Genomic DNA, 25,642 nt, shown 5'->3' with positions numbered 1-25,642 from the left:
CTGTTCCTACTTTCCAAACTTTAACTGAGCAGTTCAAATACTCGTTCATGATGTGATCTGCAACAAAACTTTCGCCACTTAAAAACCAAGAAAAATGAGCATTTGGTGTCCCACACAGATGAATCAATTATTAAGAGTTGAAGGAGAAACTAAAAAAAAGAAATAGCTTGACAAAAATTTTGATCCCATCATTTGATTCGCTCAAAGTCAATCATAATTCATGATGCGCTGCAACACTAAGAGCTCAAGATAATGTGAATACATGGAGACATACATCACTGTCCTATAGCAAATTTTGCTTCCGCCACAAATGGGGTGAGGCAGCATAAAATCTCTGTTCATGAGTTTTCATCACTGTTGGAATCTCTGAGGGATGTAGGTGTTGCTGAAAGCATTATTTTTTAATATTGATACTTGGGAGTCACCCACTGATTATTCAGTTTCAGCGGGTCGTAGATGTATCGCTTGAAATCCAGGCTGATCCCGATTGGCTGATGCTCGACATGTGACTCCTTGGCCTGGCCTTGCCCTTCACTCTCTTCCTCTGGAGGGTGGGGTGAAGTCGGTCAATGAGTGGTACAAAGGGAAATGGTGCACAATTAGTGTTGACCTTTTTATAGTATATCAGGCTCAAACAAGAATAACAACTTAATGCCGTATGTCGCAGTAATATAGATTTTCACGATCTTTTGAATCATAAAAATAAGAAATTAGCAAGGCTTTACATCTTGTTTCAAACAATTTCTTATCACTGCTAAACTAGCTTATTATTCAATTTTACACTGAGCTCTTAACTTAGATGTGCACATTCTGACACCACACCATCAGGTTTATTCCTGGTGTGAATCTGCCTCTGAGAGGTGAATGATCACATGGATGAAATTCTACTGCAACAGTAATTACCAGTGCAAACCTGTATTTATGCGACAGATGGAATGGCCTGCACACAATGGAACTGAATAGAAATAATTTTGTTTATGCCTACAATGCACGATGACCTTGTCTTCACTTGTTCACCAACACTACCTTGAACTGGATGGACATGCTCTACTATTTGTGGCCGTACATCACAAAACAAAAAACAAAAAGTCACACCCCTTGATTTTACGCGAGGACTCAAAAAAAGGTGAAATGGGTCAACCAAGTCAATATGTGACCCTGCACCTCAAAACAAACAAAAAGTCGCCAGACATGAATTTTTAGTTAAGACCATATTCTGAAAGAGCAGACTTTAAGCTTTAAAATGATGTATAACTCAAATCAAATGGACTCTCCTAACCTGTGTAGATATTGGAAAGAAAGCACAAACTCAGGAAAAGTGTGAACTGAGAAAAGAGGCTCTGAAGTACAGTGTCTATTCAAGCGCTTAATCTTTACCAAACGGTGCTGGCTGTGCGATGAATGGGACAAAAAACAGGAAGTAAACCACCAGAGTAACAACAATGAAGGGATTATCAGATTAAACTGAAATTAAGCATGCCTCATTGACACATTCTGTCCATAATTAATGCCAACTTACAAAGCAGTAGCAGTATCCTTTCAAAAGTTATTAGAGTTGAAAGTGAAGAGCGTGGACATTAAGGTTTTTCAGAAATGAAAAAGGGATTCTAAAGATACACCTAATCACACTATTCTACCAAAAATGTTCGAGATAAACTGCTAAAAAAACACACTTTCTTGCCCGTTTTATGATACCAAATTTTAGCATAATGTAAGAGAAGACCCGCTCTTTCAGAAAATATGAACAAGGAAAAGTAGAAATTACGCGGTGCGTAAAATATGTCCCCGCCGGAAGTAGCATTTAGTAGCAAAATGTACAATATAGGTCAAAAATCAAGGTCAAAGGTCAAAGAAGTCAAAGGTCAAAAAATTGTGTAGAAGTTTTGAAGCCCTCACCTAGTGCCATCACAAACAGCAAACGGAATCGAAATCGGGTTAGAAATGGCGAAGGAGTAGCATTTTGTAGCCAATGTACAATATAGGTCAAAAATTAAGGTCAAAGGTCAAAGAAGTCAAAGGTCAAAATTCTGTGTAGAAGTTTTGAAGCCCTCACCTAGTGCCATCACATAAAGCAAACGGAAGTGAAATTGGGTTAGAAATGGCAAAGGAGTAGCATATTTTGTAGCAAAATGTACAATGCAGCTGGTCAGAAATCAAGGTCAAAGGTCAAAGAAGTCAAAGGTCAAAATTCTGTGTAGAAGTTTTGAAGCCCTCACCTAGTGCCATCACCAAAAGCAAACGGAATCGAAATCGGGTTAGAAATGGCGAAGGAGTAGCATTTTTTAGCAAAATGTACAATATAGGTCAAAAATCAAGGTCAAAGGTCAAAGAAGTCAAAGGTCAAAATTCTGTGTAGAAGTTTTGAAGCCCTCACTTAGTGCCATCACATAAAGCAAACGGAATCGAAATCGGGTTAGAAATGGCGAAGGAGTAGCATTTTGTAGCCAATGTACAATATAGGTCAAAAATCAAGGTCAAAGGTCAAAGAAATCAAAGGTCAAAACTCTGTGTAGAAATTTTGAAGCCCTCACCTAGTGCCAACACATAAAGCAAACGGAATCGAAATCAGGTTAGAAATGGCGAAGGAGTAGCATTTTTTAGCAAAATGTACAATATAGGTCAAAGGTCAAGGTCAAAGGTCACAACTGAAATTCTGTGCAGAAGTTTCAAAGCTCCCATGTAGTGCTATCATATAAAGCAAACAGAATCAAAATTGGCTCACAAATGACAGAGAAGAAGCAAATTGAACATTTTGATCACACACGGACGCACAGACAGACGGACGGACGGACGGACAGACGGACGGACACACGGACACACACACGTACGGAGCCCGTTTCATAGTCCCCTGCTCGAACTCGTTCGGCGGGGACAGAAAGTCAAGTTCGGCTAGGTTGACCCATTTCACTTATTTTCAGTCCTTACGCAAAATCAGTGTGTGCGACTTTATGTTCGTTTTGAGGTGCACGGTCACATATTGAGTTTGTCATATTTTCTGAAAGAGTTATCCTTCTTCTACATTATACATTGATGGGAAAGTGTGTTTTCAGCAGTTTTTCTACAACATTTCTATGGGGAAGAATAGAATGATTGGGTATGTCTTAGAGTCCCCTTTCTTGAAATCCTTTACACACTCATCATTTTCAAGTCTAATAACTTTTGAAAGGATAACACTACTGCTTTGAAAGTTGGCATTAATCATGGACAGAATATGTTAATAAAACATGCTCAACTTCAGCTTAATGTGATAATCCCTTCATTGTTGTTGCTCTGGTGGTATGCATCCTGTCTTTTGTCCCTTTCATTGCACAGCTAGCATGGCTTGGTAAAGATTAGGCGCTTGAATAGACCACGTACTTCAGAGCTTCTTTTCTCAGTTCACACTTTTCCAGAGTGTGTGCTTTCTTTCTAGCATTTGGATAGGTTAGGGGAGTCCATTTGATTTGAGTTATTCATCATTTTAAAGCTTAGAGTCTGCTCTTTATAAATCTGCCCTTAATTAAAAATCCATATCTGATGACTTCTTGTTGGTTTTGTGATGCATGGTCACATTTGATACATACAGCAAGTACAGTCCTTTGAAGACAGAATGACTAGAATCATGAACTCACTTGCTTTTGCACCCTTCTTGCCTTTCTGCTTTCCTCCCATGGCTTTGAGTATCTGAACTGTGTCCTCCTTCAGTCCCTCTGTGCAGACAAACACATGGCAAAGATACAACAGTGAGGGCAGTATCCACACACACTTACACTTTGACATGTACATATGTAATGTAATACAAAGTTTGTCAATACAGTAGTTACTCATAGAAACAGCCAATATAATGGGCTGTGACCTCAACAATTTCACAAAAATGTGCATAAAACAGGATCCCCAGCTTTCACTGCAGTTCAAAGTAAGGAAAGATGCTATTAATTGTAAAATGTAGTTAACCACAAAAGACCGTGTTCTTCATACATACATCCATATCATACACAAAAACATGCACATACATTTTCATGAGGCTTTCTAATAACAAACTACATGTACTTTGTATTGCACTAATTTTATTCCTTGACAATGAGCAACAAATGAAAGGGGGCAGAAAAATGTACATTTGTCCTGTGAAGTGTTGTATGTTTTTTTCTCTTGGCAACTTTTGCAGGAGTCCCTGTATACTCTACTATTTACAGATGGGAGTTAAACAAAATTAAGACACTCATGAATTGAATTAAACAATAGAAACAAACACCATTTATAGAAGTTGGTGTAAAGATGATGGACAAAATAAAACTGAATGCTAGCTATAATTCACAAAGGCAGTCTACATGATAAAATGTAGTCCATGGATTATGCAAACATTATCAGTGCAAATGACAGATTGCGTACACCAATAGACATCAAAATTTAATAATGAATGGGCACTGATATGTGCATGTGAAAGGAATGCCTATATACTGCACACTTGTTTCAGTCCTTGGATTATTTATATCTAAACCGCGGATGCGATTAAAACTATGTTTTCAATGTGAATTGGCTGATGTGTTTTCACAGAACTTCCAGCGTATGAAATATCCTTGTGGCTCACCTCTGATGTGGACACTAAACTTGCCGCTTTGTCCAAACCCCCTCTCGATGAAGCCGAGCTCCCCGGTAGAGAGGTAGACCATCAGCCCGATGAATCTCTCCAGGTTAGTCTCCTTCTTAAACATGGACCGCCCGATGATGTGATGCTCATCGGTCATCTGAATTGAGGACAGACCCTCATCATCATCATCATCACTCGTTAATAACAAATATGTTACAGCTAGAGTTCCCCCACTTTCAAAGTTCCACATTTTTTTCAACTACAGATGTGTATGACTTCCTTATTTGCATTAAGTAATTTACTGAGACCTATAATCCAGTTATTTTCTCAATTCTTGAGAACATCAAGTACTCATTAGTCTTTCAAGGTGACAGATTTTGATAATTTTCAAATAATGTCAGTGCTGCAGAAGCAGAAATTTTCGGCTTAATAATCATTTGTGCTCCGCTGCGTTTGGTATATTTTGTGTGTTTTTAACTCTGCAGAAACAAAATATGAATTAGTAGTAGTACTAGGCCTACAAAGAGGAAGCAAAAATATTTGCATGCTTTTATTTTTGCGATAGATGCACATTGCGCGAACTGTGCAAAAATTTTCACACCGTGAAATTTTCACTTTTACAGTACCCTGAAAGGTGATGGCTGTGAACTTAAAACATGTGGTCAGGAACAAGTTGGCAACATTGTATTGAAACATATTACAACTTATATCTATATAACACAATCATATATGTGTATAAGAGCTTGATATTACACTGTAATTTTCATCTCAATGTATTTGGTTGTTAAGTTGGGTGCTTGTCCACACATTCCTGCACTCACCCTGTCTACTACTCCTCCCTTGGACTTTAACTTGTAGATCTTCAGCTTTGGCAAGACTGTTTCTGCATAATTCTGGAAGAGAAAAATAAAGACTTTACAGCCAAATAGCACAAATTTACTTTTCAGTTGGATTGCAGCAACAGCTGTCGGCAGATTACAACGGAGATGATGTCAGATATTACTACACTGAACTCATTTCTACTATGGAAGGGCATCATATAACTTGCAGTACAAGTCAGAGTAATTTTAGATTTGTTCAAGTGACTTTTCATGAACTGCTCAAAGACTAATAGCATAAGTGAGAAAAAAAATCGACCTATCTTATGAGTGAAAACTTAAATATTGCAAACTGGAATGTTGTTGAGAACGCAGCCTGCAGCTGACACATTCCTTTCTGAATAAAAAATGTTGAAGATTGATATAGTTGTAGAGAAAATGTGAAATACATGTATGAACATAAATTAAAAAAAAATAAGGAGCACTGCAATATAGTGATAAATGCCCACAGAGCTTGTCAGATTTCATCTTCTTTTTGAACAATTACATATCAATTATTTGTCCAGTCGTGAATGAAAACATAAGTTTAACATATTCAGTAACTCCATCAGTTCCTATCATCAGTTAATTGATTGATGGGCCTACTACATAAATGGAGAAAGGTCACTGCAACAAATGGCCTTGCAAAACACACATATTCAAATTTCTAATGTCAATTCCACCAGGGTTTTTTTTTAACTCAACATTCTCCATCATGTTTGGAACAATCTAGAAATATACCACATGTACACAAAGGCAGCTCTTTCTCACCGTCTGCAAAGGCTTTACTGCTTAACCCATTGAGGATGGGCTAATTTTGCTGCAATACACATTTCCCAAAGACACTTGCCCCCAGTATATTCCGGACTCCTCCTCAACTGGGGTTAATCTTCAAGAACCAGCCTCTACCCATCATGATCCATACTTCCAGTGGAGTAAAAATTATTTCCTTAATGATTGCAGAGCAGTGTAAACTAAGATTTCTATTTCTTCCTTTTGTTTTCTGTCATTGACAGCATTCTCCTAAAAAGATGTATTCATCAGTCACACACAGAAGAGGAGCAAGTATAATTTTACAGAAGTATAATTGCACTCATAACTGGTATAAAGCTATACTGTGTAGATATCGGCCTCTTACCTTGTCTGTCATGGCGTGCAGGAGTTTACCATGGAATGCTAGTCGGCAGCTGTTGGCATGTGAGGGCAGTGTTAAGAAACGTTGAGGCAAATACATGAACCTACTGTAAAAGCTGTTATTTTCAGGAGGGTTTCATTTTGTGTGAGTGCCCTCTTACTCTTCGAGTGGAATAAATACATGTAGAACATGAAGCACAATAGTTTGAGAGACTGGTGTCATGAGAACACACATAAAAAAGTAGAACCATCTTTTCCTATCGTTCAAGTGTCTTTACTATCAATGAATCCCACTTTACCCCTCCTCTTTTACAAAACCAACTGAAAAAAAAAGTAATTCTGAAGCCTGCAAATGTTATATAATAATCTTCAAACTGCATGTCAACTCTTTACTGCTCACAAGCGTGAAGTTGGAAACATAAGCAAAGTCAAACTACATATGAACCACTTGCGATATTTGACTGAGGCAATCATATGTCTATCATTTATTCTTCCTTTCGTTCATTCATGTTTTTTTTTTCCTTTTGGTATAAAAGGAATTCTGGATAAATATGATGTCTGGTCAAACAAATGTCAAATCAGAGTCTGTTATTTTCAGACTAGAGGGAGGTTATCCCATGTCATTGAGGATATGAATGTCAGTGTCCAGCTTGGAGCCAATGATGAGACAATTCCTGGGGCAGGCCACCGGCTTTTCCAGCTCCAGGAGAGCCCACTGCTGGTTAGGCAGCTCCGGCCTCTCTTCCCCATCCTTCTCCTCATCTGCCCGGCTGCCGCATGCCGCTCCCGGAACGTTCTCCTTGTTGGAACCCCGCTCACCTGGGTCTGACGCCAACAGCTCTTCCTGGTACGTGTACTCAACGTCGAAATCAATGCCTGAATGCAAATGAGAAGGAGAAAGACCCTGTAGCTTTTGCCAAAGGTTGTAGTGATTGCATGAGAAGCAAGCAGAGGGTACGTCACTCTGGACTAGCAAAGTCCTAGCAATAGAGCCTTTGGAGGTCTGTCCAAACTATGCCTTTGAATTATTGAATTGTGCCAACAGCGAGTGTTTGGCAGTATAATTTACAATCAACCAGCAGAGCTCTGATTTGCTCAAAGAAGCTAAAATAATGCATATATACATTTTGCACCAGTGGCCTAGAATGTGTTGGTCAAAGTGACTGACTGCATTATTCAACAGGAGTGGTGCATGGCCTTCATGCTGATCTCCATTTGTTGACAATCTTTACAGCATTTAATAGTGTCTTTGAAAAAGGCGAAGAGAAAGGTAGCAGAGATTGGACTTGAAAGTGAGGCAGATTAGCACTGGTAGCACGCGCACACACAAAGGTGGTGTACAAAAAAAAAATTGTCATAGAATTGCTTTTCATAAAGTATTATTTTGATATGAGTATATACCTACATGTACATGTACTTCTGTATTACATCAGTACTTAAGGCTAGACTGCATAAACTATATTGCAGAAAAATGTGCAGAATTCAGGTCTTATCATTTATAAGTAATCCTACAATGATTCATGTGCAGGGATATTGGGTTCATATGGGTTTAAAATGCACAATGCAGAAAAAAAAAATCTAGACTCTACTATTTACCTGTTGCTTCATCATGTGACTTGTACTTGTGACCAGGGGCAGGACCAAAGAATGACACTTTGCCCATTACTGTCTCATGGCCCATGGTAACTGTGACAGATTTAATATGATGTCAAATATAACACTGTGACATTAAAAGTAGCTGAGTTCCATTGCCTAAACTATGCCAACTCTACAACAAATAGGCCTAATGGTAAATCTGCAATCAATCATAATATTTCTCCATGAAGAATACATAGAGCGTAACAAACTGAAATAGAATAAAATATATCTGTTTCGACATGTGATCATAGTGATATTCCTGATGTACTTAATTCAAGGTACATTGCTGGATGTCCCCACATCTCTGTGACATGTATATATTATAGGCCTACACTCTAGAAAAATACGTTCAACTTTGCACCTTTTATATACCAGTGTCACACTGGAGCACCCTCACCAGTGCACCAATGCAACTTTGTATTTTTCAGACCAGTGTCACAATAATGGGAGCCAACAAACCCAAGAAATGAGAAAAGGATTATCAATTATTTCAGAGTTACCATTAATTGTGAAGTTACCACAGTTTTATGTGACAGGGCCCAGGTTAGTGTCAACAACTCAGAAACAAACAAAAAACACCGCAATTATCAACTGCATGCAAATCCCACGCATGCCACATGGATTACATTTACATAACTATCTTCTGCAGAACAGATGATCTGTTATAATGTTGTACTATTTTGGAACATACAAGGCTTCAGTTGTCATATACAATTTTCTACAATGTTAGAATCACCACTTCCAATCATTTTTGAAGAACATTACAATGGATATCAGCAGATACTTATATTTAGTTACAATCAGAACCAACAATTATACACCATATCATGGTATATCAAATGTGAGAGAGGGAAAATGATGCAAACACTACTTCCACTACACATTTGCCATCATGATCTTAGCAATATCAAATACATTGCAGATGAATGATTAAGTCTAAAAAATTATATATATATTCTAAAAATTCATATATATATACTGCCCTTTGTAAAGAAGTAAAAGCCAAGACAAAACAAACGAAAAAAACAAAAACACCACCTCACCATGAAATTTGGACTTGTTGAGACATGTGCCTTTGAAGTACTGAATCCTTTGAACAGAAACAATGGCAGCTGAAATAGGAACAACATGCAGAATGAAAATAACATGAAACGATTTCAGCATATCTGAAGACCTCTTTACTGTAAACAAATTGTATCCAATACAAGTGAGGAAAACTTCACCACCAGAACTTTTTGTAAACTGGTAATTGCTACATTGCATATGGACATCTTTCAGAGATGTGTACAAGGTATACCCATGTTTCTAAACTGGCTTCTATTATCAAAACACACACACACACACACACACACACACACAAAACAAAAAAAAAATTTATTCTGGCCATGACTGTTTACTAATAATAATTTAACCTCTTCAATCTTGAAATCAATCATTCAATTAATCAATGTTTCAAATCAGGTTCATCCTCCATTTCAAATTTTCATGCACAATACGCACAATCTTCAATAGGTGCATTTTTCATGTGATTTTTCTACTTTTCCAAGTAGGCAGCCACAGTATAACATAACTGCTAATCTATCATAACTGCAATAACAGTGACCATTCTTGTTTGCAAAAGAGGAAGCTGACATAGAAAGCACACAGAAATCTGAAATGAATCCAAACCAAACCTGTTGTAGTGATCACACCTAAACATGGTCATCAGATTACACTCTACACTATTAATCTGTTTCACATCATCAAAAACAGTTTCACAACATAACCAAAGTGTCATATACTCTCAAGAGAACTTGTGTGGATTACATCCTTCATATTAAACTGCTTTCCCTGTATCTAGTATCATAAGCCACTCCCAAATGCTTGACACACACGCTCAAAAAGCAGTTTGATAGCAGGGGCAGATCCAGGAATTCTGTAAAGGGGAGGCGCTTTTACAAAATTAAAGTGGGGCAAATTTTTTTTAAACAAAAAATAAAGAGGGGACACACACCCAGTGCACCCCCGTCTGGATCTGCCACTGGATAGTACTTTCTGAAACACAATAGCATCAGTGCCGTATCATTAAAAAAAGAATGCAAGAAATGAGTCACAAGTAAATGACCTTTTGTCAATAAACAATTACCAGGTACCTACTGAAAAATACAACAACAACAAAAATTGTGACACCACATGTAGAGTACCAACACTTCACAGATTTCCCATGGAATTCCTGCCTTTTTTCCTATCTTTCAGCACACACACAGTGCATATACAAGTGTATGATGGGGGGGGGGGGGAGGGGTGAGTTGTTAAATGGGACAGAACATAAAGTCCACATTTCTTGTTAAAACACTCATTCATACAGTCAAAACATGGCATGAGAAGTTTCTACTGACATTTTGTTCGTAGAGTGGTCTCAAGACCGATTCTGAGAGCGAGACTTAAAAATTTCACGAAATGCGAAAATAATCGAAATTGATGTCAATGACTGGATAACTGCTACAAGAGCTATTCCTATTCTCGGAGCAGCTTCATCTTACCATGGATGATGGGGAGAATCCCTGGGGTGCACACCAGCCCCCTCTCCAGCAGTTTGGGGTCAACTGGGTCACACACACGGCCACTCTGTCCCCCTGACTGGCAGTGCTGACGCTTTTGCGAAACATTTGCATAGACTTGACCTTTCTCGTAATCTGCAACGACGGAACCTCCACCGTCTGAGAGTTCAAACATTGAAGGAAAAAACAACAACCCAAAACCATGCATAACAATTACTCTGGTCAATTGACAAACTCCACTAGCACTTTAAAGGGATGGTATAGTATGGGTTGAGGTGAAGATTCAGCTTTGAACTTTTTTCAAAATATTTAGAAAACACTTTATGAAATGGTAAAGGGCATACACTACTAAGAAAAATTCATAGTTTACTTGATAAAAATCGGTTTTTGCAATGGCCGAGATCTTCAAAAACAAAACAAAGTGATCCTAATAAAAGAAGGGTCCCAGCTTTTATTGTGATTGCTTTCCTATACATATCTTAGCATTTCAAAACCAATTTTCTAAAAATAATCTTTATATTCCTATTTCAACTATAGTGTATGCTCTTTCATGTTTGATGGATGATCACATTGCTCAGCAGGTAGATGCTTTCTCAAAAAATGAAAGCAACATCAAAACATTCGAAATGATCTCAACTGCACTGCTGCCGACTTGGTTCATCCTAGTTGAAGAAAGCAAGCCCATAATTGATATCAATGCAATTAAAAATTCTTGTCGCATTCTTAACGAAGTTGAGGTGAGGTGTACAACAGCCAGACTCAAACTCACATTGTTAATGGCCACGGTCCCATTCAGAACGGTGCCGGTCATCACAGTCCCTTGACCCCTGATGGCAAAGCAGTGGTCAACAGCGCAGAGGAATGGACCGCTGGTGTCTCGCTGAGGAACATACGTCTGTCGTTTGATTTCCTGCAAGTTCCAATGAAATGGAAAATAATGTGATTTACATGTACTTTCACATGACTTTGGCATGTCATTAAGGGGGATAAACTGTGAAGTATAAAGTCCCTTATTTTTCCAGTCTGTAATAAGCTGAAAGTAAAATGACAGGGACATAAAAAAGCATAATATCCCGCTTTATTAATGGTAAGAATGCATCTTCACAGCATACAAAATTACCATTATCCACACACATAAAAAAGATGGAAAGGTTTCATCTTCAACCATGAATCCATTTGAAATGGAATAAGCACTTCAACTGCAATTGTTTCAAACAGTAATTTTGTAATGCCCACATGCAAATGTAGTCACCTTAAAATTGTTTTTGATGTATATTCCAAAGAATGTTGGTTTGTGGTTTAGTGATCAACAACAGGAAACATTTTTGGTTCATGCAGTATACTGTGATTACCAGAATGTGTTATCAATCTCTTTCACATGTTAATCATTTATACTACCTCCATTGAGGTTTTCAAAATACAATTAATTGTCAATGTCTGTTTATTTAGTGTCGTTATTTGTAAAGTGTGTTATAGAAACTTTATGTAATTGACGCTACGTAAGTTCTTCACATTATAACATTTATTATCATTATACCACACAGCCACATGTATGCCTCTCGCATTATTAGCATTCCTACTGCTAAAACATCAATAAATTAATGCAAGGACTGAAATCTGTGGCATGATGCAAATACCATCAGATAGACTCTGCGATACTGTAAACGAGAAATGTTCGCATGCATTTTAATTTCGCGAATTTCGCGAGCGCGAAGATTCGCGAAATTAAAATGCACGCGAAAGTTCTTGTCTACACTATATGCATTGAATACCAGTTCCAGTTCGCGAAAATTTCATGCCGCAAAAAAGGTCGTCGGCTCCAATTCGCGAAAAATTCATGCCGCGAATATATCATGTTTTACAGTATTGTAAGCTCTGGACTACTCTGTATGGTATCTTGGTACAAGTTTAAATCATAGACCGTCACAGGATGTACATTGTACAAAGTTGTATGAATATTGTATTATGCATCCTGCATTTGGAACACACTGTGTATGATATGTACAGCATGTACATTGTACACTGTACAGTGATTATGAACCTTGACCTCCCACGTTTACACTGTACCTGTATGCTCCAGGGTACTGTATTCTGTTCAAAGTCCAGACTCACTTGTGGGTGTGATACATGTACCAGTACAAGTTGTGCCTGGGAAAATTTTGTAAAGATTCTGAAACTTTGTACACAGTTTAATCATATTATAGAAGTTACATAATACTTGGACATTTATAACAAATACACTTGTATATTTAAAGAAAACCTGGAAGGATTTATTCCGTACAATATTCCCCAAGTACCATAGAGGATTTCAACACGAACCACTTCTTTGGTTGCCATATCCAAACTCTTTGGAAGAGCGGCTTAGAGCATGGACCATCAAAGCCATAGTGGAATGCCAAACATAGAGCACTTTACTCACATTTTCAAATTATGAATGTTTCCCGAGGTAATAGTGAACAAGCTATTATATCCTGTACCTTCCAAAGACTCTTCAATACTTTGGAAACCAGTTTGCATACATCAGTTGTTGCTATGTCAGGCAAATATCGGGCAAGCTTTCAGGTTATCAAGAAGAACCATTCTCAAAAAGGGATATATGCATAAAATTTGAATATGTATACACTCATAGTATCATGGACTATTGGAACGTTGTAGATCCTATGCATTAATGTGCACAAACAGCGAAGAGATTCCACTCTTTCTATGACACCTCCTTGTTCATAAAATGTTACAACAAATTAACTTGGCCTTGCCGACGGAGAACATAAATAAAAGAAAGAAGTCGAAGGAACTAACTGACACTACAAGCAAAGTAACTGCTTAATCTACTACGATGGTGACCTCAAAACAAATGACAATATACCAAAAAACAAAGAAATCTGAAGATAGATAGAAAAGCTAAAAAGAGAGGGGAAAAATGAAGGGAAAGAAAATTTGCATACAGGTGGTATAGTCTGTAAGATTATGTATCGTGTCATGTGTGCGTGTGTGTGTGTGTGTGCTTGCGTGTCAAAAGTTCGCGAGCGCGCTCATGTATGTCATATGCACTACTCTAAAAGAAAGAGATATAGAAAAATCGCTACAGAACTTTCCAAAAATTAGATAAGAAATAAGGAAGATATGACTTTCTGAAATTTCATATTTCTTCGGAAAACATTTCTTGACCAGTCCTTATGAATATTCAAAAATGAGCGAGTTATAATGATACCATGCCCCTCATTGTTCATGTATGTTATGTATTTGAAATTCGGGATAAAAATCTTATTTGTAGCCAATACAGGTAAAAGCATCATTCCAATACCAAAATACATCATTTGTTTGTTTGTTTGTTTGTTGTTTGTTTGTTTGTTTGTTTTGGTGGTTTTAAGTCAAGTTTTATATCCATACAGTTGAAATACAAGATTCTATTTCTGTGTATGAAATGAATATGACTGAACTGTGAGAGCATGGCATCATTAACTTGCTGACTGGCATAATGACTGGTCAGGAAGTATTCCCCCCCCCCCCCCCCCCCCCCAAAAAAAAAAAGAAAAAAAAAAAGAAAAAAGAGGAAATTTCAGAATGTCATAACTTCCATATCACTTATCCGAATTTGATAATTCTTGCACTATTCTGCGGGGATTTTGTTTCTTTCTTATGAAATTGACAAATTTTTGTTGGAGTGGATTTCTTCTTTTAACAAGCATTTCTGAGGCTGTGGTTACTAATGTTGTTGCTATAGATTTTACCTTCTCTTTCACTCTGTCCTACGCGTTCCTCGCTTGAAAACCATCTGATTCAACCTACATCACGAGCATGACACGTTCACAAAAGATTTCAAGGGATCATGCTGTGTTTTTACCAAGTGCCTGTGCTATTTGACACTACCATAGAAAATAGCCTTGCGCGCTGGCATTGGTTTTGGTAACAGAAAGTTGAGTGTATGGGACTGAGGCGACTCTAGATACCAGTGTAACTGGTTGGTTGTGCAGCCCTTTCTGGAACGTATAGATCTGGACCGCCCTAAACCCTTCAACAAAATTCTTAAGACATCAAAGATTAACTCAGCATGGGAGGCAGCAGTAGTACAACTGCAGGTAGAAGAATTAGCCTTGAGCAAGATGGTGAAGGAGGTGTCGTGAAGGTAAGTTGCATCAACAAGACGTCTTATAGCCAGGTCTGTACTAACCGCAGCAGCGACCCCATACGGACGGACAAATACGTACCGCAAGTCCGTACTGTGTTACAGCGCCCCGCGACGGGGTTAGTAACTAGCATGTTGGTGCCCATATGCAGGGCACTGAATATTTTGAAGTGTGTGTATTTTACAGCTGGTAAAGAAGGAAATTATTGAAATGTATGTCATGTGCGTGACATGATATAAGTCATTGATAAAACAGGTACTGGGTACACTTGTATAAATATGGCTTGGGTTGATTTTAGTCTTTTTGCAAGGATTTTACCTTGATTTGAATTTACCTTGAAGGCCACACCTCGCTGTTATGGTCAGTCATGGTGGTACATTTCTGCAGATAATGTGGTGTGGCGGGGTTAAGGGGGTCCCACAGGACCCATTTAAAAACCCAGTTGCGTTAATTGTCTTTTGAAGCTTAGGAGTGTGGGGGCGTCAATGGCGGTTTGTGGTAGCTTATTCCAGCCGTTGACAACTCTCTGGCTGTAGAAGTACTTCCTGATATCCAGGCGATTTCTTGTTTTGATTAGTTTCTTGGAGTGACCCCTTGTTTTACTCGTTCTGGCAAGCTCAAAATAGTTGTCTGGTTTGGATTTGTCAATTTGTTTCATTATCCTGTAAGTTTGAAGTAGATCCCCTCTCTCTCTTCTTTTCTCCAGAGTAGTTAGTTTCAGTTTTACTAGTCGTTCTTCATATGGTAGATGCTGAATGTTTGCAATGAGTTTTGTGGCTCTTGCTTGGACTTTTTCCAGCACCTTTTTGTCTTTTTCAAGGTATGGGCTCCACGTCTGCATGGCGTAGTCTAGATGGGGTCTGACAAGTGATTTATACAGTCTGAGGATCACCTCTCTACTCCTGAAGGTGAAGTTACGTTTAATCATTCCCAGTGTCCGATTTCCTTTGTTTGCTGCAGCAGCACACTGGGTGCCCACTTTCAGGGACTTGTTGACTAATACACCAAGGTCCTTTTCTTCTGTGCTTTCCATTAGCTGGGAGTTGTTCATTGTGTATGTGTAGTGCGGGTTATTATTTCCAAAATGCATGACTTGACATTTGTCTGTGTTGTATCTCATTTGCCATGTGTTTGCCCATTTGTGGAGGTGGTCGATACTGGATTGCATGTCCGATCTGTCACTATCTGATTGCACTGGATGGATAAGCTTAGTGTCGTCGGCGAACTTGCTTACTGTTGATTTGTCAGTTATTCCAATTTCTAGGTCATTCATGTATATCAGGAAGCACAGTGGTCCTAAGACTGATCCTTGCACCACAGAGCTGGTAACTGGTCTCCAACTAGACTGGGCTCCTTGGGTGACAACTTTCTGCTTGCGATTGTCAAGCCATGCTGTTATCCACTGTAATATGTCACCTTTTATTCCATGTGCCTCCATCTTTTTTACTAGTCTCTTGTGTGGGACAGTATCAAAGGCCTTTGCTAGGTCAAGGTATACCACATCGACTGCTGTACCATTGTCTACGGATTTGGTGATAATTTCCAGGTATTCTAACAGGTTGGTAGTTGTAGACTTTCCTTTCCTAAAACCATGCTGTGTTTCGTTTATCAGGTTGTGGTTTTCCAGATGATCAGATATTGCATCTCTGATAATGCTCTCTAGTAATTTACAGCTGACTGATGTTAGGCTGATTGGTCGATAGTTCTCGGGTTTAGATCTTGACCCTTTCTTAAATATTGGAGTTATATAGGCTGATCTCCACTCTTCTGGTATGCATCCTTCCTTGAGTGATTTCCTGAACATAATGGTGAAAGGCACACTCAGTTCTTCAGCCAGAGGTTTAAGGAAGGCCGGCGGTATGTCGTCTGGACCCGGTGCTTTGGATGGGTCAAGATTTTCAAGTTTCTCTCTCACACAATCTTCGGTGATTTCTATCTCAGTAAGGAGGTCTTCATCCGTTCCTTGAAAGACTTTTTGGGGGTTGGGTACATTTGGGTCCTCCTTTGTGTAGACAGATGCAAAGTATTCATTTAAGATGTTTGCTGTCTGTTGACCCGATGGAACTGTCTCTCCATTCTCTTTCTTTAAAGGTCCTACAGTGTCTCTCACCTTTTGTTTCGATCGAACATATGCATAGAAACTCTTGGTGTCTTCTTTAATGTTCTGGGCAATTTTCTTCTCAAAATCTCGTTTTGCTGTTTTTACTGCGTGTTTCGCTTCTCTCTGGCATTTCCTGTAGAATTCTAAGTTCTTCAATGTCTTATTTGATCTGTACCTTTTCCATGCTCTTTGTTTTCGACGTATGCTTTTTTGTGCTTCCTTTGTGAGCCACAGAGCTTTCTTCTTTCTCGGTTGTCGTTTTAATGGTACATGATCTTCTATTAGCTGCTTCAGCTTTCTTTCAATTATGTTCCACGATTGGTCAGTTGTCTGATTTTCAAGTTCCTTTGTCCAATCTATTTCTTTCAGTTCTGTTCTGATCTGGCTAAAGTCTGCATTTTTGTAGTCTCTCTTAGGTTGATGCACACTTGGTTGGACATAGTAGTTAATTTCCCATCTCAGTATATTATGATCGCTGGATCCTAGGTGTGCGAGGATTTCTACTTCATCGATCATGTCAGGGTTGGATGTGATGACAAGGTCCAAGATAGAATCGTGCCTTGTAGGTTCAGTCACATGTTGGCACCATAGATTGTCCTGTATAACTTCTACAAATGCACTTGATTTACCTGAGGCAGCTTGCATATTCTCCCAATCAATGTCTCTGTAGTTGAAGTCTCCGACGATCATTATGTCTTTGTGTTCATCGCTTAGAGACATTAAAACTCGATTCAGACAGTCATTTTGATCATTCGAGTTGTTCGGGCTCCTATAAACAATGCCTAGAAGTATGTCAAGAGTCTCGTCCTCACTTGAGATATCGCACCACAGTGCTTCATCATATTCAGTCAGTTTTGGACACTCTCTAGGTTGCACTTCAATGCCATCTCTTGTGTATAAGATGATTCCTCCATGTGCTCCTCTTTGGCGATCAAGTCTAGTAATATGATACCCTGGCATTTGAATTTCTGCATTAGAAGTCTTATCATTCAGCCAGGTTTCTACTATACTGACCAGATCGGGCTTTTCCACTTCAATGACTGCGGACAGTTCATCTACTTTATTTGTAATACTTTGTGCGTTGGTGAAAATGCATGTCAGCTTTTTCCTGGTATTTTTGAATTTTGTGTCGTTATCCTGTGTAGATTTACTTGTCTTCCCACAATCTTTGAATTCATTGTAGGTACGGGTTGTGCCTCCATCATTTCTTTCTGTCAGAGGTCCTTGTTTCTCTACACAGTCTTTCACTTTTCCTCCTTTTTGAGTTGAGTCATGCATATAATTCTTTCGGGTTTTACTTTGTCCAGGTTGTTCTCTTTGCTCCCCATCAACAATACTTGATGAAATCTCTTCACGATGGTTTTTCTCCAAAGTGCTTGATTTTTCCAAGTTGCTTAATACTGGTCTTTCAATACTCAGTTTGTGTACATTTATACCTGCTTCGTTACTACAATCTTTTGCTCGTGCTGTGTTCTCGGGACAACTTGGATTAACCTCTTCGTGGTGACTTTCCTGCGAAGTTCTTGGCTCTTCCAAAGGTGCGTAGTGCTTTAAGTGTTCTCTATGTACATCGGTGCATGTGCTGGTTTGCTTTACTAGAGTTCGTAATCTGAAGGGGGTTCCACTCTTGTGATGATCCCCCTCACTATTTTCAAGTTTTTTTCGCCTTTGTCTCTGCGTTGTTTCAGCTCTTTTCTGAGTTCCGCTTCCTTTTGCCTTTGTTGGTAAGTTAAGTCAGGCTTCAGATATGTGTTGTTGTAGTCTACATCATTCTGGAGGTGCTTTGCATTGGACAAGGCAGTTCCCTTGGAGTGTCTGTTTTTCATTTGAACTTTGACTAGAGTGCCTCGCTCAGTTGGGATAATGTCAGTTTTTTCGATGTCACTGGTGCTCACTTGCAGTTTGTTTGCAAAGAGGGTTTTGGTTGCTTCCATCACTGCGTTTGGTGGACTCCTACTAGTAATTTCAGGTAGATTGCTTACGACTATGTTCAGTTTTCTTTTTTCTTGTTCGAGTACTTCTTTGACAGTTTTGTGCAAGTGTGTGTCGTTGGGTTCTTTGGTTTCTTGCACTCCTTTCAGTTGTTCTTTAATAACTACTTTCATTTCTTTCTCGAGTTTGTCTTGTCTTCTTTTCAGGTTGATCATATCGTCTATCATTCCTTTGGCGTATTTCTTGCAAATATTGCAATGCCATGGGATTTCTTGGCTACCTTGTGCTCCAAATCTAGTCACGATGTAAAATAGTTCGTCAGAGAGACCCCCACATTTCTGATGATAAAAAGTTTTGCATACATCACAGATGACAGCATGCATGCAACCTGCCTCTGTCTCCTCTATGTCTTGGTCACATTTTCCACAGATGGTTTGACACTGTTCTTCATCATGTTCGTCAGTGGATTCTGTCAGTGGGGTAAGACCATGCTGGGAGCTCAGCATAAATTTCAGAGGCAATTGTTTACCACTTCCAGTTCCCTTGCTGCGTGTGTTGTAATTAGCCATTTTGATTTTCCTCCTCTTTCATACAGATAAACAAATTGAGTATTCTATGCCTTCACTTAGTGCTGTTCAGACTGGCTAGCTCTTGATTTATTTATGCAGCATGTCTTGATGTATTACTTGTCTATCGATAATTACCTCAGGTTGAAAAATCATTTCCTTCATGTATCACATCCAAACAACAAGCATGCCCTCCTGCAGTAGTTTCATCAGAAGCAGGTTCGAGATTTATCCTCCATGCAGTTGGACTTTATAGTCTATCATTTTCCAATTTCACATGAATGATTCCCAATTGATGGAGGATTCAGTTTTATAGTACTTGTGTAATTATGCTTATCAAAGATGTCCTCCTCTTCGTCAGGTTGCCTCATGTAGCCAAGCGTGGCGTGGGGTATACTGAATGGATCTAGTTCTTACCAAGCCACTGGTGGTAGTCCAGTATATAATATAAACACCAGACTGGGTGCTGGGGTCTAAATATCATCCATAAAATGTTGGTAATCCTTCACAACATCCGTCAATTGTCGTCAATTGTTATCAATCCTTCACAACTTCCATCAAATGTTGTTAATCCATCTCAGAAAATTTACACCGTTTCATAGAACCTGCATATCATACTTCTGCATTCCTTGCTCAGTCATTGTTGCTTGTATACAAAATTTAAGTAGGTTCACAATTTGATGGAAGGGTTCAGTTCAGTAATATCTAATCCAAGATGATCTCCTCACTTTGAAGTCTGAGTTACTTCAGGTAGCTAACATAAGATATTATGCCACATGAGATTAGATCTACACTGGCAGTGCAGTTATAAGATGCCAACACTCTGCATCTGGGTGCTAGTGTTATCTGTGGTCCAAATATCATCCATCAAAATCTCCATAATCTTTTACAAAATATTTAGAATCTATAGAGTAACTGCGTCAGTAAGCGGCCGTGCAGCCGTTCGCGGCAGGTACAACATACACGGTAATATACAGCTAAACACAGCATTGCACTGTTACATGCACACTACACATATACTAACACACTAGCAATCAACAAAAACCAACCGATAAAATGGGCACGATCTCTGACGAAAGTGAAATTTTCTCACCTAAATGACAACATATCGCATCCAAAATGAAATTTTCGGTACTTCTTAACATAACAGTTAAGAAACAATGGTCCAAGAAACTGGATTTTTTGTCGTTTTCTCGATGTTCATGGATTTTGAAAACATATCCTCACGTAAAATAGAATTTTCGCGAGCCGATGTGGGCCGCCATTTTTTTCGGAAAGTGGATGTTACCATCGAAAAAAAATGAGAAAAACACGAGAAAGACATCAACAACACCGCCAGAATTGCGATCTTGTTTGCAGCCAATGCATGTGCGCACGCTATTTTCACATGCTTTCGCAATGGGAATTGGCGCTTACGCAATGTTCGCGAGACATGTGAAGGCGTTCAGCTAAAGATCGCGGAGCACGCGCGTATTGCATAGGGATTGTACATCGTGCCGCAAGCAGAAATACTACGTCGCATATCGCCCTTATCGGCGAAAATTGTGCCGGGTTTTGCCCTGGTAAATCATGAAAACTGCGTTGGTCAATGGTAAATTTCTTTCATGAAAACAATTGCGTTAATGAATAATCTTGTCTATGATATATGAAATGGTTGAAAATAATTTGCCTGATTTGTTTACAAGTTGGAAAAACTATTAACAATGCTTAAACTGCCGCAAACGGGATATTTTACTCTATATAGAACCTGCATATCATACTTCTTCTTTCCTTGCTTGTGTACAAAAATAAAGCAGATTCTCAGTTTGATGAAAGGATTTAGTCTTTGTGGTTGTATACTTATCCAAGATGGCCTCCAGTCAGAGCTGTGCTATTGAAGCAGATGGCCGACATGAAATGTTGCTTGTGGGACTATACTGGCAGTGTTCCATGGTGACAGGTTGCTGAGGTGCAAATAACATCCATGAAAATCTTGGTAATCCTTTGTAAAAAATCAACAAATCCGTATCCTCTTGTTTCCTCACTCCTTGCTTGTGCTGATAATGCAGATTTTCTCAAAGATTTGTGAAATCTGTTGGCTAAAATCTGGCGATTTTTCAGGGAGATCCAACAGACAAACCCCCACACTCTAACACACACCATTGACCTATAATTGGCATTGTTTCCTGACTTGAAAGACAACTGTTCTGTCATGATATGCAAGAGTATTTTATCATTTGCAAATCTGAGTTATTAGCAAATCTGTAGAAAGGTGTTCACACATTGAATGCATTACATTTTCCAAACATTACCTCTCTGCAGGAACAAGTGGAATCTACTCAGCAGTGCCAGCGCATAGACCTCAGTGGAACCATGACTTGGGAAGAAATCAAGGCGGAGGCTCTCCAGAACACCAAGCTGACCATGAAGAAACAGGTCCTGCCGGAGTTTGACCACGTCAATGTCCACTACAGAGAGGTAAAAAGGAGATACTTGTATGACCCCATGTACTGACTGAGAGCCGCTAGCATAGTAGCAAGTACAGATTTCTGATACACATTGTAGTACAAGTGTATGTTTTCTCTTCAGAAACTAAGCATGTGATCTGCAATTGTACTATAGTGTAATAGAAGTACATATGTTCAGTTTTGAAGTTTTGCAACAAAAACATGGATTTTTCCCCCAGACTTAGTTCAAAATTTATGGAGAGCTTTAAAATGATTTGCAGTCTGCAGAGGGTGGAAACCTTACTGTATCATTCCCACTTGAATAAGTTTGATTCTTTCAAAGGAAACCCTGTGAGATGAAGTTTACTATTTATTTCTGTGTTTGAGTACTTAATGACAAACTTTCACTTTCAAGACAATCATGTTAGGTATGGGGAGAACCTAGTATGTTTTCAGCAGTTTGCCGCATAGCTGCACATTTCCAAGATGGAATACAGACACAGTTATTACTGTGTAGTATACCATTCTGAGCTAAAATGTACATGTATTCATCCGCTTGTGATTAGAGTTGAAAGGCCACACACAAAATTTTACTGGCTAAAAAGAGACAATACAAATGTTTTGCATTGTACATGTACCTTTGCTGAGCTGTGTAACTGCAAGATTTACTGTTAGATTAAGTTTCATCATTCATATTTTTTTTTTGTTTCTTTGTTGTTTTTTGCAGGGAACAATTTTAATATTTTGCAAGTTTAATATTTCCAGTGCTTTGTGATTGGTTGTGAGAGCAACTTCCAGACTCCCAATTTGGTGGATTGAAGCCCAAAACCACTATTTCGGCGCAATTGGTCAAAAATTGTGTCGCTTATGTTCCTACTCACCTAGGAGAGATAAAAAGCTCTTTCAAAATGCCCCTGTGATTTTATGTGATGCCAAGGGACATATAAACAAAAACTGAAATCATTTCGAAGGCAAAATTATACCACTAATCCATTGGTGGAGGGTCAAGTTCGGCCAACAGGCTTAAAAGTGCATGTCGCCAACGATGATTTTTAATGTTTTCTCAACTTTGTGGGAAAATATGAGCATAAAGAGGAAGCTTATTCACGGTTTCAGAAAAGTGGCTTAAGGTTCTATGAAAACCTAACACAACTTTTTAAACTAACCATTCTTTATCAACAAAATAACTGATGGAAATGTGTCGCCAGATCCGCTGAAACATACGTTTAACCATCTTTGTACTGCCAACTTGGTTATGCTATTACAGTGAGTAATACACAATTGTATTGTTTTTCTGACCAAAAGGGGTGTAAGTTTATGTTAAAAGATATTTCATCACTCAGCTTCAAAAGACATGCGACTGCTAATCTCGCAAATATAGATTTTAAAAAGGTAGATTTAAGAGAAGTAACATACGTTACCATCTTTGTAAAAAGTATGAAGGTGCATGGCTCTGAATGATTGTTCTAGAGTTGAGACTAATGGAGTAGATTGTCGTCATACCCATGGGTGGCAAAAGATTCATTATTATGTTGCTAACTTATACGATTTAATCCACAAGTGTAACATACGTGATGTAACTTACGTTACCACCAAATGACAGAAAGCTTAATTACACCATTAATTACCACCTAAATGTACATTTCTCGAATCTGTGCCGTCGATTTGAGGTCATGGGATAGCTCAGCAACTTCTTTCAATGGCATCTTGAGCATTGGCAGCGCGCAAAATACCTTTCCATGATGTGTTGAAAAACTGAGTAAGTATTTGATTGTTGGAAATGTGTTGTTGTTTTTCATAGAATCATGCTTTACTTCTGTTTATTGTGTCTTTATTAAGTCAGTAGATTCCACCGTAAAGATCCAGTTATTGCTTTGCTGTACAGGTTTATTCTTTTGAAATAAATCACTCAATTTATTACGTAACGTATGTTTCAAATTTTGGTAACGTAAGTTTCAAGATGTTGTCATGTTGATAACAGACAATCCACAGAAAAGCCCATTTAATTTGAGACAATTTAATTGTTGCAGTTATGATGTTGATGAGTTTCTCCGTCAAAACATATCAAATTCATATACAGCCGTATGTTCTTGTTTGTTAGGAGGATGCAGTAAAAGGGGACATAATCATAGTATCTTTGAAAAAAAAAAACGTTTGGTGGGGTTGATGTTCAACTTGGCTTTAATGATGTCATATTCCAGGTATAAACAATGAATTTAACATTGTTTTAAGAAAATTCAATGAATAGCTAATAAACTTAGGGATTACGCAGATCTCTACTTCAAAACTATTGGATCAGGTCCCTGCATTAATATAGTAACGTAAGTTTCTAGTTTTGGTAACGTAAGTTTCATCATTTCATGTCATTGAAAAAGGATATTTTAAGGAATGTGCGTGGATAAAAATAACATTTAATTGTTCTAGAACTATAGTTGAAGGAATTCCATAGGGAAATAAGTCTTTTCAATTATATTTATCTTCGGTTATCATAAATCAATATGGTGACTAACTACTACCTGACTATTTTTAACGGAGAAAATTAACTCAAATTTGTGTCGTTATATCGTTGATGATCTCAAAGTGAAGAAAAACACACTTTGAATGAAGAAAAGGTAACAAAAATACATGTGCATTAAAGAAATATAATTTTAACTATTACTGAGTATACCATCATAGATTAGGCCTACATGATAGTAATGCTAATAATAATTATAGTGATGTATGTTTCAGTAAGATATATGTTTAAGACATCAACATTTTTTGTTCTTCCTTCTCGTTGAAGTTAATGCAGTTGCAATGGGGAAGAGCAGTGCTGAGATTAAAACCCCGTATATAGGGAACGTATAAGCTGCAATCAGATTGGCGAAAAATCATATCTCTAACCAAAGATTCAAGAAAAAAAAAACATATACCCGTCGCATAGTTGACAAAAAAAAAAGAAGCAAAGTCACGCATCTTTTTTTTTTATTTACCCTACCAGGGTAACTATAGGGGAGGGGGTTCGAGGTCCCCCGCCCCTTTGCCAGCAGTCAAAATATAAACAAAAGGAAATAAAAAGAAAAAAAAATGAATCGCAGAATCCTCCTCCCCAGTTTGAAATAAACAAATTAAAAAAAAACATGAAATTGGGCTCGTACTGGCAGCATAGAATTAAGCTGGAGCCTTTCTTTATATTTCTTCAATTTTCTTTTCTTTCTGTTTTTTTTTCTTGCTTGTCAGTCGATGAAACCCGGTAAAAGAAATGAAACAAAAGAAAAAATGGCACGGGAGCTTTTATTTTTCTCCCTGTCAGGTGATTATAACTGGAAGTAGTCGACTTTTCTAACTCTGACCCCATCCCCCACCCCATGAAAATCCTACTTACGGGCCTGCCTGTAATCATTATCAGTACCTTTGTTGTGCATGTATAGCAACTTGTCCTTTCACTTTTCTTTTGAAAGATTCAGAAACATTTTCCATGCAGGAGACAATTTCCAGATACGGCAAGAATTATTAATGCAAGACTTGTTATTCTTGTTATCGTTGTGGATTATACTGTCTTATGCATACAAAACAATGACAATCGAGTACATCATTTCACTAATGACAATTTCATTCATCCTACCCAGTATTGTGCTAATGCAACTATGTAATTTGACGTTATTTCATCGACCTCATTTGCCATAGTCAACTTAGTAAAGTGGTCATTTATTTAATTAACAAAGAGCATTTCTTGGTTCCTTCTGTCCCTATCTCTTGTTTACCGAGTTCAGAAATT

General features: G+C 38.3%; 1 pseudogene; it reads right to left on the bottom strand.

The window, feature by feature from the left end:
- Window positions 1-401: 401 nt before the first annotated feature.
- LOC139719908 (selenocysteine-specific elongation factor-like) lies at window positions 402-12,140 on the bottom strand (annotated as a pseudogene).
- Window positions 12,141-25,642: the final 13,502 nt, after the last annotated feature.

This window comes from Diadema antillarum, unplaced genomic scaffold (assembly GCF_040938485.1).
Source record: "Diadema antillarum isolate AM-2024a unplaced genomic scaffold, OU_Dant_1.0 scf00000116, whole genome shotgun sequence".
NCBI lineage: Eukaryota > Metazoa > Echinodermata > Echinoidea > Diadematoida > Diadematidae > Diadema > Diadema antillarum.
This window is presented reverse-complemented; position numbering and strand designations above follow the sequence as displayed.